We start from the raw sequence: 17628 nt of genomic DNA on the forward strand, positions 1-17628 counted from the left end.
ATCAGTTTCCTTTACCAAGAATGGATGATCTTATGGATTGTTTAAGTGGATGATCTCAAAAATGGCTATCACTAGGTACTGATTCGAGAAGGAGATGAGTGTAAAATAGCCTTCAAGACCAAGGAGGGTCTTTATGAGTGGTTAGTCATGCCCTTTGGATTGACGAACGCCCCAAGCACCTTCATGCAGCTTATGAATGAGGTACTTAAGAAGTTCTTGGAAAAATTTGTTATTGTCTATTTGGATGGTATTTTAATTTTCACCAGGACTTTGGAAGAACATGTATTGCATATTCATAGTGTCCTTGAAAAGTTAAGGGAAGAGAAATTGTTAATTAATCTGAAGAAGTGTATCTTTGTAAAAAGGGAGTTAGTCTACTTGGGGTTTGTTATATCACTTGAAGGTCTCAAAATGGATCCAAAGAAGGTAAAAGCCATCTTCGAATGGCCTACTCCAAGGTCTTCTATTAAGGTAAGATCATTTCATGGTCTGGTTAGGTTTTATAAGAAGTTCATTAATAATTTCAATGGCATATGTGCACCCCTGACTGACACAATAAGAGGAGATAGAAAAGAGTTCAAATGGACTGTGACAGCTGCTAGAAGTTTTGAATTGCTAAAGAAGAAGGTGACAAAACAACCTGTATTGGCACTTCCAAATTTTAGAAAGGTGTTCTAGGTGGATTGTGATGCTAGTGGCAGTGCTATTGGGGCTATATTAAGCCAAGAAGGTAAGCCTATTGCATATTTTAGTCAAAAATTGAATGATGCAAAAAGAAAGTATTTTGTTTTTGATCAAGAGTTCTATGCAATAGTTCAGGCCTTAAAGAAATGGAGGCATTATTTATTGCCAAAGGAATTTTTTTTTATATTGATTTCCAGGCATTATAGTACCTAAATAACCAAGGTAAATTGAATCAGAGGCATATGAAGTGGGTAGAGTTCTTGCAGAGCTATACATTTGTGTTGAAGCATAGAAGTAGAAAGTTTAATAGGGTTGTAGATGCACTAAGTAGGAGATAGTTATTGCTTACAGTAATAAAGGTTGAAGTAGTTGGGTTTGATAAACTCAAGAATCTGTACCCTAAGGATCTTAATTTTGCAGAAGTGTAGAAAGCTTGTAAAGAGCCTGTTGCTGTAGACAGAACTAAGTGGTTAGACTATCTGATTCAGGATGGTATGTTATTCAAGGGTAGTCAATTATGCATTCCAAGGAGTTCCATGAGGGAAAATTTGATTAAGGAGAAATACAGTAGAGGGATGGCAGGACATTTTGGTCGAGATAAGACCATTTCCATTCTTAGAGAACATTATTTTTGGCCTCAGATTTCACAGGATGTGAAGAAGTTTGTACAGAGTTGTCAGATTTGTCAAGTTGCCAAGGGATTTAGTCACAATACTGGACTATATCAGCCATTGCATGTTCCATCAAAGCCATGGGAGGACATAAGTATGGATTTTGCTCTTAAATTGTCGAGGACACAAAGGGGTAATGACTCAGTATTTGTGGTGGTTGATAGGTTCTCCAAAATGGCACATTTTATTCCATGCCACAAAACTCATAATGTTGTCCATATTGTAAACTTGTTTTTCAGAGAGGTGGTAAGACTACATGGTCTCCCAAGGAGTATAGTTTCTGATAAAGATACCAAATTTGTGGGGTATTTCTGGAGAACATTATGGAAGAAGTTGAGAACAGACTTGAAATTTAGTTCCACACATCACTTGCAGACTGACGGCCAAACAGAAGTGGTAAATAGAAATCTAGGCAATTTGTTGAGTTGTTTAGTTGGGGATAAGCCCAAGGGATGGGATTTGATTCTATCACAAGTAGAGTTTTCTTACAATAACTCTATAAACAGGAGTACTAGTAGATCACCATTCCTAATTGTATATGGAAGTAGCCCAAGGACTACACCAGAATTGAGGAAGATAGAGCAAGGGGAGAGGACAAGTGTTGAAGCTGAAAAATTTGCTGAACATATCAAGCGTCTACATGAGGAGGTTCAAGCACACATTACCAAGATGAATCAAGAGTATAAAGGTAGGGCTGATCAAAGGAGAAGAGATAAGGAATTCCAAGTAGGGGATATAGTCATGGTACACTTACGGAAAGAAATATTTCCATCCGATACTTACAACAAGCTGAAAATGAAGCAATTTAGTCCCTGCAAAATTTTGAAGAAACATGACTCAGGAAATGCATATGAGGTGGAGTTGCCAGATGGAATTCACATTTCTCCTATTTTCAACATTGCAGACTTAACAGAGTATCATGATGATGGTGCAGATGAAGAGCTGATGTTAGAGCCATCTCCAATTCCTATTTCTAAGAAGGAGGAGATAGAGGAGATTCCAGATAGTCATGTGGGTAGGAGTACCAGAAATAGGCAGTATGAAGTGTATTTGGTCAAGTGGAAAGGAAGGCCGATAGAGGACTCAACGTGGATTTCAGCAACTGAGGTTTCCCATTTGGGATTTCGTCTACCATTCATAAAGTGACAGGGTCACTTTTCAATCTACCCTAGGTGTCTGATGCAGGAGCATCCAGAGGTATAAGGGCAATCCTGTGTCAACCAAAAAAATGTACTTAGACTTAGTTTTTTTTTCATGTGTTTTCATTTTTCGATACCCATTTGGGTCAGATAAAGGTTCCAACTCTCACAATTCCACTATCAGTGTTCTAGGATAGAGTATTTGAACACCTTGGGATATGTGTAAATGCCAAAAAAATAAGAGTATGTAATTGAGCCATCATTTTGGTGAAGTAGAAGGTATAAATTGGTCAAAAGATTGTAATTTTAATTTAGAGCATTCCAGAAAAAGAATCAGGTCAAAAGGCCCCACGGTTTGAAAGTTATTGTAATTTTTTAGTTTCTAGAGACCTCCTAAGAATGCTTCAAAGTCAGGTTAGGGGCATTAAATGACCTCAAATAAGGCTGAAAAATGGGGGATGAGAAAAGCTGCTCCATAGGGTTATAGAGCACTTTGACAGCTTTTCAGAAATGTAAACGATTCATCAATTGGAGCTACGGTTCAAAAGTTATGCCTCCTAAAAGTTCGGTTACCATTTTTGGATTCTTTTAATTTTGCGCCAACTTCTAATGCAACTTCTAGAGCCTTCTATTTGGTCGATGGATACCTACTAGCACTTTCTAGAATGCATTCCTAATCCTTAACCCTTCGGGGTCTATTTAAGAACATTTATGGCATTGTAAAAGGCAGTTCGAAGTGGAGTTTGAGAGGAGGTACTAAAAGGAGAAATTATCTCTAGACTTATACTATTGTAAGCCCTTAGGGCATGTTTTGAAGTCTATTTTCTCTGTACTAAATGTAATAGCATATTTACATAGTTAATACAATTTTCCCTTTTCTGTTGTGTCCATTCTACACTTGGGTTGTGTGCCCATTAGAAAGACTACTTTTAAAAGAAAAAACTATTAGTCTGAAGATATATTGGAAATTGTGCATACTGATTTGTGTGGACCTATTGGAATTGAGAGCTATAGTGGAGAAAAAATATTCATTCTTTTTGTTGATGACTACTCTAGAATGATGATTGTTATGTATCTAAGAGAGAAGTTATAAGCATTTGAGAAATTCAAATGGCATTTGGAAAGAGTATAGAATGAAATAGGCAAAAGATTGAAATGCTTAAGATCAGACAGTGGTGGTGAATTCATCTCCAATGAATTCAATAACCTTTGCATTGAAAGAGGAATCAAAAGATAGGTATCAGCCCCTGGAACTCCCAAGAAAAATGGAATAGTTGAAAGGAGGAACAAATCTGTCATGGATTGTGCAAGGACTCTAATGATTGAAAAGAACATTGCGATCAGATACTAGAAGGAAGCTATTAGCACTGCAATTTATACCTTAAACTGAGTACAGTTGAAGGACTCATACAAAATGCCCTATGAGTTATGAGATGACTACAAATCCAATGTAAGTTACTTGAAAGTATTTGTAAGTAAATTTTATATCTCTAAAAAATCTAGAAAAGGCTAATTTGATGTGAAAGGTGATGAAAGTATATTTTTAGGATATTCTTGCAAGAGTAAGGCATATAGATGTTTGAATTTATCTACTCATAAAATCATAGAAAGTGCACATGTCATGTGAGAATTGATGAGTTTGTAGAAAAGACTGAAGCAGAAAGCAAAATGGAACCAGAGGATTACAGGAAATTTGTTTACATTGAACCTAATACATTGCTAGACACATTTGTCAATCAAGAGACTTCTACTTCTGAGTATTCCTTAGTCACCAAGTTGCAAGAAGTTCAAATTGAGTCATAGGGACTCGAGTCATATTCTAAAGCTACCAAACCAATGCCTACTAAGTTTGAGCAACCAGAACCTGAAGTTGAAGTTCAAGAAGATGACAATGCAATTCATTCAAAAGGAAAGGAACCTGTATTAGCCAAGTAAGTCAAAAGGCATCATGCACTAGATCAAATTATTAGAGATAAATTAGAAGGTACTATGAAAAAAAGTAAGCTAAAAGGTACATTAATGCAATCAAATTTTCACAATATGTGATAGTTATACTAAGTTTCTAGATTAGATTGTGTGAAGATTTTTTTCATCAACGTTTCAAATCACACTACATGATCCATCATCAGGATGAGAGAGCAGGAGGTGTAAAACAATGTAAGTGTACTAAGAGAGTAGGAGGTGTAAAACAATGTAAGTATAACTTATATTTTTTTACACCTCTTGCTCTCTCATCCTGATGATGGATCATGTAGTGTGATTCGAAACATTGATGAAAAAAAATCTTCACACAATCTAATCTAGAAACTCAGTATAACTACTTGCTGATTTTGAACCTAGAAATGTCAAAGATGCATTAGAAAATGAAATATGGATTGAGGCTATCAATGAAGAGATAGAGCAAATTGAAAAGAATAAAACTTGGACTCTTGTACCTAGGCCTAAAGATAAAAATGTGATTGGAACAAAATGGGCATTCAAGAATAAGTTGAATAAAGATGGTAACGTATGAAGAAACAAAGCTAGATTGGTGTCTAAAGGATATTCTCAAGAAGAAGGCATTGATTATGGTGAAACTTTTACTCTTGATGCAAGACTAGGAGGTGTTGGGACCTTACTTGTATATGCAACACATAAAAGATTTAAAGTATATCAGATGGATGGTAAATCTACATTTCTCAATGGTATTCTTGATGAAGAAGTCTACATTGAACAACCTAAAGGTTTTGTTGATCTAGACAAAAGGGACATGGTTTGAAAATTACACAAAGCATTGTATGGTTTGAAACAAGCTCCTGGAGCATGGTATGAGAGGTTGCATAACTACCTTATTCAAATTGTTTTCCAAAGAAAAAATGATAATAGTAATTTGTACATTAAAGATGGGCTAGATAACAACATTGTTTTGGCAAAAATATTTGTGGATGATACTTTATTTATAGGGAATGATGATCTATGCAAAGAATTTTCAAAGCAAATGAACAAAGAGTTTGAAATGTCTATGTTTGGTGAGATTAAGTTCTTTGTTGGTACTCAGATATAGTAGAGTAGGAATGGTATCTACATCACTCAGTCTAAATACATCAAAGAGATACTCAAGAAGTTTGGCATGGAAGATTCAAAACTAGTTGGAACCCCCATGTGTACTGGATTAAAGCTTACCAAAGATGATGATTCAAAAGAGGTAGATTAAATCTTATATAGATCAATGATTGGAAAATTACAGTATGTAGTTCATACAAGGCCTGATATTGCTCTTGTAGTTGGTATAGTGGCAAGAGTCTTGACAAAACCCAGAGAAAATCATATGATGGCAATCAATAGAATCTTGAGATACTTTAAGGTACTAAAGATTATGGCTTATGGTATAAAATTAAAGAAAATATGGACTTAAAAGTTTTTACGAATGCTGATTGGGAAAGAAATATTGGTGAAAAAAAGATTATAAGTGGTGGAGCATTCTTTCTTGGAAAAATATCGGTATCCTAGACAAGAAAAAAGTAAAATTGCACATCCCAATCCATAGCAGAAGTAGAATATGTTGCAGCAGTAGTGAACTGTTCTAATATTGTTTGGTTTAAATAGTTGTTGGAGGGCATGAAGGTTGAGATCAAAGAACCAGTTGTCATTTTTTGTGATAATACAAGTGCAATTAACATATCAAAGAATCTAGTGATTCATTCCAAAACTAAGCATATTGCTATAAAATACCACTTTGTTAGAGAAGTGATGCAGGATAAAGAAATTAGATTGGAATATTTCCATACAAAAGAATAGATTGCAGACATATTCATCAAGTCATTACCTAAGGATGCATTCTTGTATCTAAGAGGTAAGTTAGGGTTCATTCCCCTATCTGAAGCTCACAAAAATAAAGTTCTAGTGATGCATCAACTAAAACTAAGACTAAAGATCTATCAGTTGATGCAAGATAGTCAAGAAAACCTTGCATATGAATCAATACTCAAGGTACATTGATACTCATTTAGTATCTGTTGTCTTTGGCATGTGTTGTCAAAGAGGGAGACTTTACTATCATATCTTTTTGAAATTTGTTTGAGGGAGAGTTTACTGTCTTTCTAAAAATTTTTTGGAGAAGAAGCTATGTAATTTCTTCATAGAGGGAGATTATTGCATTAGAGAAGTTTTTGGTATAAAATCTAAGAGGGAGAAACTTTCTATTGGAGAAAGACTTGTTTTCAAATTTTATTGTGTTGTGTTGTCATCAATGCTAAAGAGGGAGATTATTGGATACAATTTTCTAATTGTGTGTTGTCTTTGATGTTACACAAATTTCATACTAGTTGGTAGAAAGTGCTTACCGAGCTCACTTGGTCAGCAAAGAAATTTTTTGTTTCTACTGAGAATTTCTGGAAATTACTTTGCGAAGACAGTGTCTACCAAGCTCACTCGAGCGTCAAAGGAGATTATGGTAGAAAGTAGTGTTAATCGAGCTCTCATGGTTAATGAAGGAAAGTTGGTCAGGAGTTAGTGTTTACCGAGTTCACTCAGTTGCCAAAGGATTTTGCAAGTTTGCATTGTTAACCAAGATTATGTTGGTCAACATAAGAAATCATTTTAGGATCACTATTTACCGAGCAGGGTCAGCCAATGAAGGATTTTGCTAATTTGAGAAATGAAGTTTAATTATTTCAAGTATTGATTTTAGCCAACTATGGTAATGTTTTATTGGTCATTGTAATTTGTAATTGAGCTGACTTGATAATCTAAATCGTATATATGAAAGGTCAAGTTGAGATTCTAATATGTATGAATGAGTATGCAAGTGTATTAATTGTTTGAGAAAGAAAGTGTGAGAAAACTTGAAGGATGGTCAAATATCTTTGAGGAGCAGAAAAGTTATATTCAATCAAGAAGGATCTAGTGTGAAGCAGAACAGAGATCTATAATCAATAATTTGGTTGCATCTCATTCAGGTCATTTCATTATTATTTTCTCACCATTGTAATAGTGATTCCAAAATCTCTTAGCAGAGTTGGTTTAATAGTGAGTTGTAAATCCTCTAACAATGTGACAATTCCACTGAATTGTTCTAAACACCTCTTGCAAGGCCACTCCTAATAGGGTGATTAAGTCTTCTAACAAGGTCACACCTAATAGTGTGTTTTGTAACCTTTAACCAGGTTGGCTCCTAATAGGGCTCACTTCAGAAGAGTAAAAAGCAATAGCTAGTTACATGGTGTTTTTTCCCATATTGGGTTTCCACGTTAAATCTGGTGTCTCATATGTTCATGTTATTTATTTTATGCTTGCATGATAATCACTATGAATGTTTAAGATCTGATAAAGTATAACATACACTGCATTTACCGAGTTATAGCATTTTTTAGTATTTTTTTCAAGTGACAACAGTAAATAATTCTATCAAACATCTAAGGGATCTATGAAATGTTTTTGTGAAAACTGATTCACCCCCCCCCCCCCCCCCCCCAAATTACTCCATCTATATTTCCAACAATAGATTGTGCAAGAACCTTGATGATAGAAATGAAAGTTGTAAACAAATACTAGAAGGAAACAATTAGTACAATAGTACATACCTTGAACATTTTTTAGTGGAAGAAAGACTCAAATTAAACACCTTATGCACTATGGTATGACCACAAACCCAATGTAAGTTACATCAAAGTATTTGATATCAGACATTATATCTTGAAGGAATCAAGAAAAGGTAAATTTGATGTGAAAAGTGATCAAGGCATATTCCCTAGATATTCTAGCAAAAGCAAAGCATACAAATGTTTCAATCTAACCACTTATAAGATTGTAGAAAGTGCACATGGGAAGATTGACAAGTTTGTAGAAAAGAGTGAAGAGGAAAGTAGTAAAGAACCTAAAGAATAGAGAAGATTTATGTATTATGAACCTAATACATTGCCTAATCCAATTGGAAGTCAATAGACTTCACCTTTTAAGTCCCCATAATCTCTAGAAGATCCCAAGTTGTAAGCGATGCAACCCGAGTCAAGGTTTTAAGGACCTGAGTCATAATCAAAAGCTACCGAGTTGCAGCCAGTATCTGAAAGATCCAAGTCATAGATAGTGGGACCCAAGCCTGATCTAAAAGATCATGGTGATAGCTCCAAATCCAAAATACCATTACTTGCAAGCTATGTTAGAAGTCATCATGCATTTGAGAAAATTATTGGAGACAAATCAAAACGTACAATGATAAAAAAAACAAGTTCAAAGGTGCATTTTTGCTTACTAAATTTGAGCCTAGAACTATTAATGATACTTCAAATAATGAAAGTTGGATTGAAAAAATGATAGAATAGAAAGAAAGGAATAAGACTTGGAGTCTTGTTCCCAGACCCAAGTATAAGAATATAATTGGCACAAAATGGGTATTTAGAAATAAGCTAAATGAGGATGGAGAGGTTTCAAGAAACAAAGCAAGGTTAGTATGCAAAGGTTATTCTCAAGAGGAAGGTATTGATTATGGTGAAACTTTTGTTCCTGTTTCAAGATTGTAAGGTGTTAGAACTTCATTTGGTTATGTTACACATAAAGTATTTAAATTATATTAGATGGATATGAAATCTGCATTCTTGAGTGAAATTCTAGAAGAGGAAGTCTATATTGAACAACCTAAAGGTTTTGCACGTCCTAGCAAAAGGGATATGGTCTATAAGTTTCACAAAGCATTGTATGGTCTCAAGCAAGCTCCTAGAGTATGGTATAAAAGATTGTATACTTATCTAATAAAGATTTGTTTTTAAAGGACTAATGATAATAGCATCTTATACATCAAAGAAGGACTACACAAGAAGATTGTATTGGTAGAAATGTTTGTAGATGATACATTATTTACTAGAAATGATGATTTATTTTTAAAAAAATTAGAAGAGATGAGAAAAGAATTTGAGATTTCTATGTTTGGAGAGATTAAATTCTTTTTTGGTCTACAGATACAATAGAAGAAAGATGGTATCTACATTACTCAATCAAAATATGTCAAGGAAATACGGAAGAAGTTTGGAATGGAAGATTCAAAACTTGTTGGAACACCTATGTCTACTAGACATAAGCTTTCCAAAAATGATAATTGCAATGAGGTAGATCATAATAGATATAGATCCATGATTGGAAAACTTCAATATGTAGTACATACAAGGCCTAATATTATATTGGCAGTTGATATGGTGGCAAGATTCTCAGCTAATCCTAAAGAAAATCATATGATGACAATCAAAAGAATCATGAGGTATCTTAAGGGTACAAAAGATTATGTATTATGGTATAAGAAAGGATGCAATTTGAAATAAAGATCCTTCACTAATGTTGATTATGTAGGGAACATTGATGACATAAAAAGTACCAGTAGTGGGGTATTGTTTCTTGAAAAGAGACTGGTGTCTTGAACAAGTAAGAAGCAGAACTACATTTCTTAGTCTACAAAAGAGGTAGAGTATGTTGCAACTATAGTTAATTGTTCCAATATTGTTTGGTTCAAAAAAATATTAGCAAGCATGAAGATGGAAATCAAAGATCCATTTGTTATCTTCTCTGATAACACTAGTGCAATCAACATATCAAAGAATCCAGTAATGCATACCTAGACCAAGCACATTGCAATAAAGTATCATTTTATAAAAGAGTTAGTACAAGGAAAAGAGGTGAGATTTGAATATGTGAATACTAATGAAAAAATTATAGACATATTCACCAAGACTTTACCTAAGGATGCATTCTTGTATCTAAGAGCTAAGCTAGGGGTCATTTCCCTATATGAAACTCACTAGATAGATTTTAAGTGATGCATCAACCAAGCATGTTGAAGATCAACCAAGTTTATTCAACTATATAAAGGGTAGATTACATATTAATCTATATAGTAGCTACATGAAAACTTCACTAAATATTGTCTTTGGCATAAGATGGAGAGTTTGCTAAGTTGCGAAGATTGATGGCAGAGGGAGTTCTCATGAATGAAAATTAGAATGAAACTAAGAATATTATCCTTACTTCTATATTTGCTCTAAAATTTCATTGTATCATAATAAGTTGTGTTTCCTTCAATATCAAATAAAGAGATTTCTGGATACAATCATTCAATTGTATGTTGTCTTTGATGTTACACAAATGTCAAGTGTATGACAAGAAAATCAATGTATGCCAAGCTCACTCGGGAGTCAAAGGATTTAGAGTAAGTGTACATTGAACTCACTTGGGAGACAAAGGAAAGATGTAAGGTAATGAGTGTTAACCAAGCTCATTCAATTACCAAAGAGAATTTGTAGAAGACAGTGTCTACCAAATTCACTTGGGAGACAAACGAAAGTTGTCTAGAACTAGTGCTAGCCAAGCTCACTCAGTTACCAATGGAAAATAGTTTAGGATGTAGTGTTAAGTGAGATCACTTGGTTAATATAATAAAATCATTTCTGAGTTAGTATCTACCAAGCAGATTTGGCTAATGAAGGATTTTCTTGTTTTGGCATATTGAGCTTGTTAAATTAATTTGTTAAATCTAGCCAACTAAGATGATGAATATCAATTGTTTTAATATTTTATGCAAGCTAACTTGGTTATGTAAAAGATATAAGTATTAGGTCAAGTTGAGGACTGAAGTGTGTGAGAAAGTGGAAGATAAGAAGATGCTTAAGGGAAGCAAATTAGAAGGATAAGAAGAATATCGTTGATGGGCTAAAAAGTTTTATATGATCAAGAAGGATCAAGTATTGAATCCCAAATTAAGATCTAAAATTAGTAAAGATAAGTTTGCATAAGAAATTAGTTCAATTCATTGCTACTCTCTATCCATTGTAGTAGTGAATAAAATATCTTAGCAGAGTTGTCTTAATAGCTATTTGTAAATCCTCTAACAAGGTGGCATTTGTAGATTGAAGTGTCTAAAGACCTCTAACAATGCCACTCCTAATAGGGTGATTAAATTCTCTAATAGGATCACACCTAACAATGTGTTTTGTAACATTTAATAAGGTTGCAAGCTCCTAATAGGGCTCACTTTAGAAGAGTGAAAAATAGTAACTAGTTGCAATTGGTGGTTTTCCCAAATTGGATTTCCACATTAAATCTTGGTGTCACTTATGTTCATGCTATTTTTTTATGTGTATGAAATTAAGTTAGTTAACATTAATCACATTTAATAGCTTTAGATATGCATTTTCAGTATTTATCTAGTAATAATTAATACTTCAGTGCTTGTCGAGTTACAATAAATTGCTAGTGTTAACTGAGTGCCTTTGTGTCAACCGAGTTACAATAGAATATAGTTCTATCAGAGTTTATGTTTTTTAATTGTATGGACATCTAAGGAATCTACGATTTATTTTTTAGTAACTAATTCACCCCTCCCCTCTCAATTACTCCTATATTTCCAACATGAGTATCTACTTATGGTTCTCAATTCTATTTCTCACATGTTTAAGGATGAATAAGGTTGATAAATATTTTAATAGTTTGATAACTAATTCATCCCCCCCCCCCCCCCCCCCTTCAATTATCTTGGTGGACTTTACTTTGTAACAAATACAAGCATTGTAAAAACATATATGTAAAGATGAATCTATTAAAAAGTAAAGTCCACCAAGATAATTGAGAGGGGAGTGAATCAATTATCCAACTATTAAAACATTTATCAACCTTATTCATCCATAACCATGTGAGAAGTATAGTCAAAAACCATAAGAAGATACACATATCTAGGAAATCCCTTGATCAGAGGGGAAACCATGGTGGGGATGGTACCCAAAATGATGTACTAATATTAAAGTTCCTTGTAAGAGGATGGAATTTTTTAGGAGCCAATGAGATACATTCAATAAATATAAGTCCCTATTAGGAGATTTTGAATCACTATTAGGAGATTCCAACCCTATTATGATTTGTTCCAAACCTGTTACAAGTTGTAGAAAGAAAAAAGACCAACTACCCAAATAGCTTCAGGGGCAAGACTATCAACTTACTATTCAACTTGTGTTTGTACTATTCCTTTTAGAATAATAGAATGAAATAAGCTTGGCTCCTTGTCTTTCCTCTTCACTGAATGAAACCTCTTCTAGTCTCAATACCAAATCACCAGCTTCTCATCCAATAATTCCTTGGATAATTTATATGCATTTACAAACTTTACTTATCACTTTCTCAATGCTGAAAAAATTCACTCATCATATAGTGCCTACCCTCGTTCACATCTTTTCTGGACATTGTTATTATCTTCAGACTATGATAGACTAGTCTTATGTTGATGGATTAGTGGTATTTTTTTGACACTATCAGACATTATGTTATGGATTCAGTGGTTATATGATGAGATCATTAGATTTTACATTTCATGCATACATGATGATCATTATACTATTTTCAGTTATTATTGATGATTAGATGGATGGTTTATTATCTTATGTGTTTTATTATGGATACTTACCCCATACTTGCATGTGTATGGTGTGTGTGTTTTCTTATTGTATGGCATTTCTGATGTGGTTAAAGAAAGGAGTCATAGTCACCTGCTTAGTTGGGATCGACACAATGCACCACTTCTTGCCATTGTTTGTTTAGTTTAGCATTATATATATTGTATGTACATGCATAGTTTTTCTGCAGGTTGTAGATATCGGGTATTGACTTCCCTGAATTGCTAGGATGAGCATACCCTATTATACTATCTCAATGATAAGAGAAGGGAGATAAATTCTCAAGTCCAAATCCCAAACCTTTAAGCCAATTGTCCTAGTGAGGTAGGACAAGTATCTGGATATTTTACCCATTGAATGTGTCGGATGACATAATTCGTGATTTTTAACCCTTTAGACTGATTTTGAGTGATTTTCTCTATGATGGGTTTTCATATTTTATCTTGGAAGTCTATGGTGAATTTTCTATTAATTAAGTCTTAAGAAATAGATTTAATTAATAAATTAATTATTTGAAAAATTAATATAAAATATCATGTTATTTGATATTTTGATTGTAATTAATTAAATGTGAATTATTGAGGAAAAATGAATTAAATAAAAGAAAATTAGAAATTAAAATTAATAATAATAATAAAGTAATAAATAAATAATAATAATAAAAGTTATAAAAGTTAAAATGAAAGTTATAAATATTTAAATAGAAATTATATAAAAAGTGAATTGGAGTTATAAGCTTGCATGGGAGTTAGCGCACTTCTCTATTTCTCAAGTGTCAACAACATGGGGGTTAGTGCATCAATTAAGCACATGGTGTCTACAACCCTAAGGCTCATCTTGAAGGTTGGAAAAGACCCATGCTTAGTTGGTGACACCTTCCAGCTGTTTCTAGAAGCATTCTAGATGTTTCGTGAAAGCTCTTTATATTCAGGCATTCATAGAAGCTTAGTCATAGTGTTTGGAGTGCAATTGGAGCATTGGAGGACTCAAGAATTCTGAAGAAGGGAGAAGCTTGCTCTGCAGATTTTCTGAGGAAGAGCAATTTAGCATCAGAATCCAGGTAGATTCTTGTGATTTTACTTATGCTATTTTCACATCATGCATTCCCTGTCTTCTCCGTGTCTTCCATATGTCTTCTGAGAAGTTTCATATTTATATGCATTCTTAATGTGGGTAGATTAATTTAATTGGAGAACTTTATATGCACTCTATATTGCAAATATCTTATTATTTATTGTAGATATAATCTTTGTCAAAAATATACATGGTTATATATTCAGATCTGCATACATATACATATATATAAATATATATTTATATATATGCATATGTATACATTTATTATGAATCTATTATAAAATTTGAATATATATATACATACATATATATATACTGATATATATACATATATACCTATGTATATTTATATATAATGCATCGAATTGAGCGATTAATAAAATCGCAGTGAAATTTTATCAATTTGCATCGTGATTTATATCACATGGAACAAAGTTTATATATAATATGTCATGGGCACATTTCGTACCCTGCGTCGGCGAAAGGTAGAGGCCTGTCGTCGCAGGTCTGCGGTGACAGGGGTACCACGTACCTGCTGTCAGCGCAGTGCTTGCGACCGCAGGTACTGCGTACCGCAACATAAGTTTGGGGGGGTTTTTAATTGATGTTAATGATATGCAAAAAAAAAAAAAAAACGTTTATGTTAAAATGTTTACATACAATTTGATTCTCATATGGTGTAAGTCGAAATTGTTAATTTGATTTAATAAAAACGTAATACATATGTATGTATGTATGTATGTATGTATGTATGTATGTATGTATGTATGTATATATATATATATATATATATATATGTGTGTGTGTGTGTGTGTGTGTAAATATGTTATTTGTAAATTTAATTTATTATTTGATCAATGGCTTATATTGATGGTTTATTTTCATAAGGTGACTCTTTAATAATATTCAGCTATTTAATAATTTAAATATTTTAAATTATTAAATAAGGAATTGATAGTTGGGTGGGGGATATATCAAACAAATGTTATTAATTGGAAAATGGATTTTTAGTTCTAATAAGGAAAACTTTTATTCAAAACAATATATGTGTTCCTCCATTCATTCTTCAGATTTGGAAACTTAAACTAAGATCTCTACATTTAAATTCAAGTTGTAAAACCAAAACATGTGTCTACATTGTGTATTCTTTATGCTATTGTTTTGAGTTTTGGGTTGACTAGTGTTGACCAGTATAGGATGTCTACTAGAGGCTTGGGGGTTATGTGATTGTAGTGACATGATGATGTTTTAATCTCAATCTTTATAAACCCAACCATGGTTATGTGATGGAATGCTCTATGTATTGGTTGTGATTATTGATTGTTATAGTTGAGATTCTTATGTATGAGACACTTCACTTAACCATTATTTTTGGTCATCGATCAGTTATCCTTGGTTATTTTTCTAGTCGCCATGATGGGACTGTGATGTGGATTTATTTTGATGATGTCATGATGTGACATGTTTGACTCAACCATTTTTGGAGTCTTCGATCAGTTTGATTGAGATATATTTTAGTTATTGAGAACCATTGGATATTTGATTATCAGTGATACTTCAGTTGCCAATAGAGAGTTGTTGTGTTCATGATTTTCTATGGATGTTGCTCATGGAGATTTGATGCTTTTATGCATATTTGATGATTTTTCTATGAATTATCTTTTGTGATTTTGAGATTTATGAGTCCATGAGCATTAGGGTAGGATATCTACATGTAGTGATGGGAAGTGGCTTGCAATGGGGGTCGGTGCCCTAAGAGGCTGCCAGGGTAACTCATTGTAAGTTGAATTAATAAGTGATAACATTCACACCTAATACTAACTGAATGAACCTAAAAAGATAAGTGTTTTTTTCTCACCCATGCCTTGAGTGCTTGTACAGGCTAGGATGGGAGTAGTGAGAGACACATGGTTGCGACCTTGCATTCCGTAGTATGCCTCGTCAGTATGAGAGGATACTAGTGGCTGCATGAAATTAGTATGGACCCATGGATTTTAGCTAACTTCTAGGGTAACTTGTACGTGATAATTGCGATGACACTTTTCCACTTGCATAGTAGGTTCGTACATGTCATTGTGTGCCTCTGGGATTAGATGTCAAATTTTGTGTTTGGAACCTTTGAGTTAGTATACTTTTAGGATTCCTGGACTTATAGAGATATGTGCTATGTGATTTTGATAGCCTATTTGGGACTTGAGATTATCTCCTTAGCACGGTGGGAGTGGACCACTTAGGTACCACGCGGTCGGTTGGTAGTGTATTTTCCACTCTTATCATTTTGAGATTCATTGAGACATCGTGGCTGATGCGTCCTTCATGATGGTGGATATGTATCCTTTATCATTGATGATTAGCATATGTTAGATGATGTTATCTTATGCTTTTATTTGCATGCTAGATTACTTCTACATATGATGTTGTATTTATTAGGAGTGACATTCCTACTATGTAATACCGATGATCTCTTCGATGATTTGGAGTGTTACGCACGGAGGGATGGCTAGGATCCATGACGGTCTAATGATGCTATTGACGGTTGGGAGGAACCATGCACTTAGTTTATTATGTTTGATCTTTATGATGGATGTATATGTTTTCTATGATGATGTATCATGGATTAGAATAGGATGATGTACCTTATTCTATGTATGTCTATTCTTTTGAGCTTTTCATACCCTATGACATGTATAGTGGATGATTAAGTATTTGAAATGTAATGTATAAGCATTGGACTTATCATTATTATTTCATGGGGATGTTGTACTAGATGGATTCATGTACGTAATTCAACGTTAAGGGATCTTCAAGAATGTAATCTATTATTTATGTTATGTTTATTTTCAGATGGATAATGCTATTGCTTCCGTTATTGTGCATAAGTTATATGTGATTTTTACTATTATGAAAAAAAAAAAAAAAAAAATTGTTTCTAAACTTAGTGAAATTCTAGGTTAAATCTTTGGATCCCTTAGCGGGGCATTACACATCACAAGGAAAATTTTTAGAATATATAGTCCATTGATATAACTGGGGGGGGTGACTTAGTTATTCAACTATCATCATAAAAATTAACCTTAAACAAACTTACCATGTGATTAATATAAACTAAAATCACAACAAGATACTCATACACAATTAACACTAGATATGTTAACTAAGGAAACCCTTAATCAGAGGGAAAACCCAAATGGGATGGTACCCACAAGATGATGTACTAATATAAATATTCCTTGTTAGAGGATAGACCATGTTAGGAGTCTATTACAACATTATGTACACATGAATCTCCGTTAGGAGACCTTGAATCCCGATTAGGAGATTCCAACTCTATTAGGAGTTATGGAAGATAGGGTGACCTACTGCCCAACAACTTCAAGGTTAAGATCAAAGAACCCTATATCCAAATGATCTCTATATTATTCCTTGTAGAATAGTAGAACTGAAATGTACTTTTTCCTCTATCTCTATCCTATCAACTAGAATTTTTCTCCTTTAGATCTTGTAACTAGATCTCATACAATGCGTCCAATGATCCCTTGGATTACTTACACGCATTCAGTAAACATTCTACTCCTTCTTAGACTGCATGCTAATACTTCACATTCCACTTGATCCTCTCAATCAAGACTCATTTCCAATAAGGAAAACAAATTT

The sequence above is a fragment of the Cupressus sempervirens genome, chromosome 6 (assembly GCF_028749045.1).
Source record: "Cupressus sempervirens isolate cs-2001-9-10 chromosome 6, ASM2874904v1, whole genome shotgun sequence".
NCBI lineage: Eukaryota > Viridiplantae > Streptophyta > Pinopsida > Cupressales > Cupressaceae > Cupressus > Cupressus sempervirens.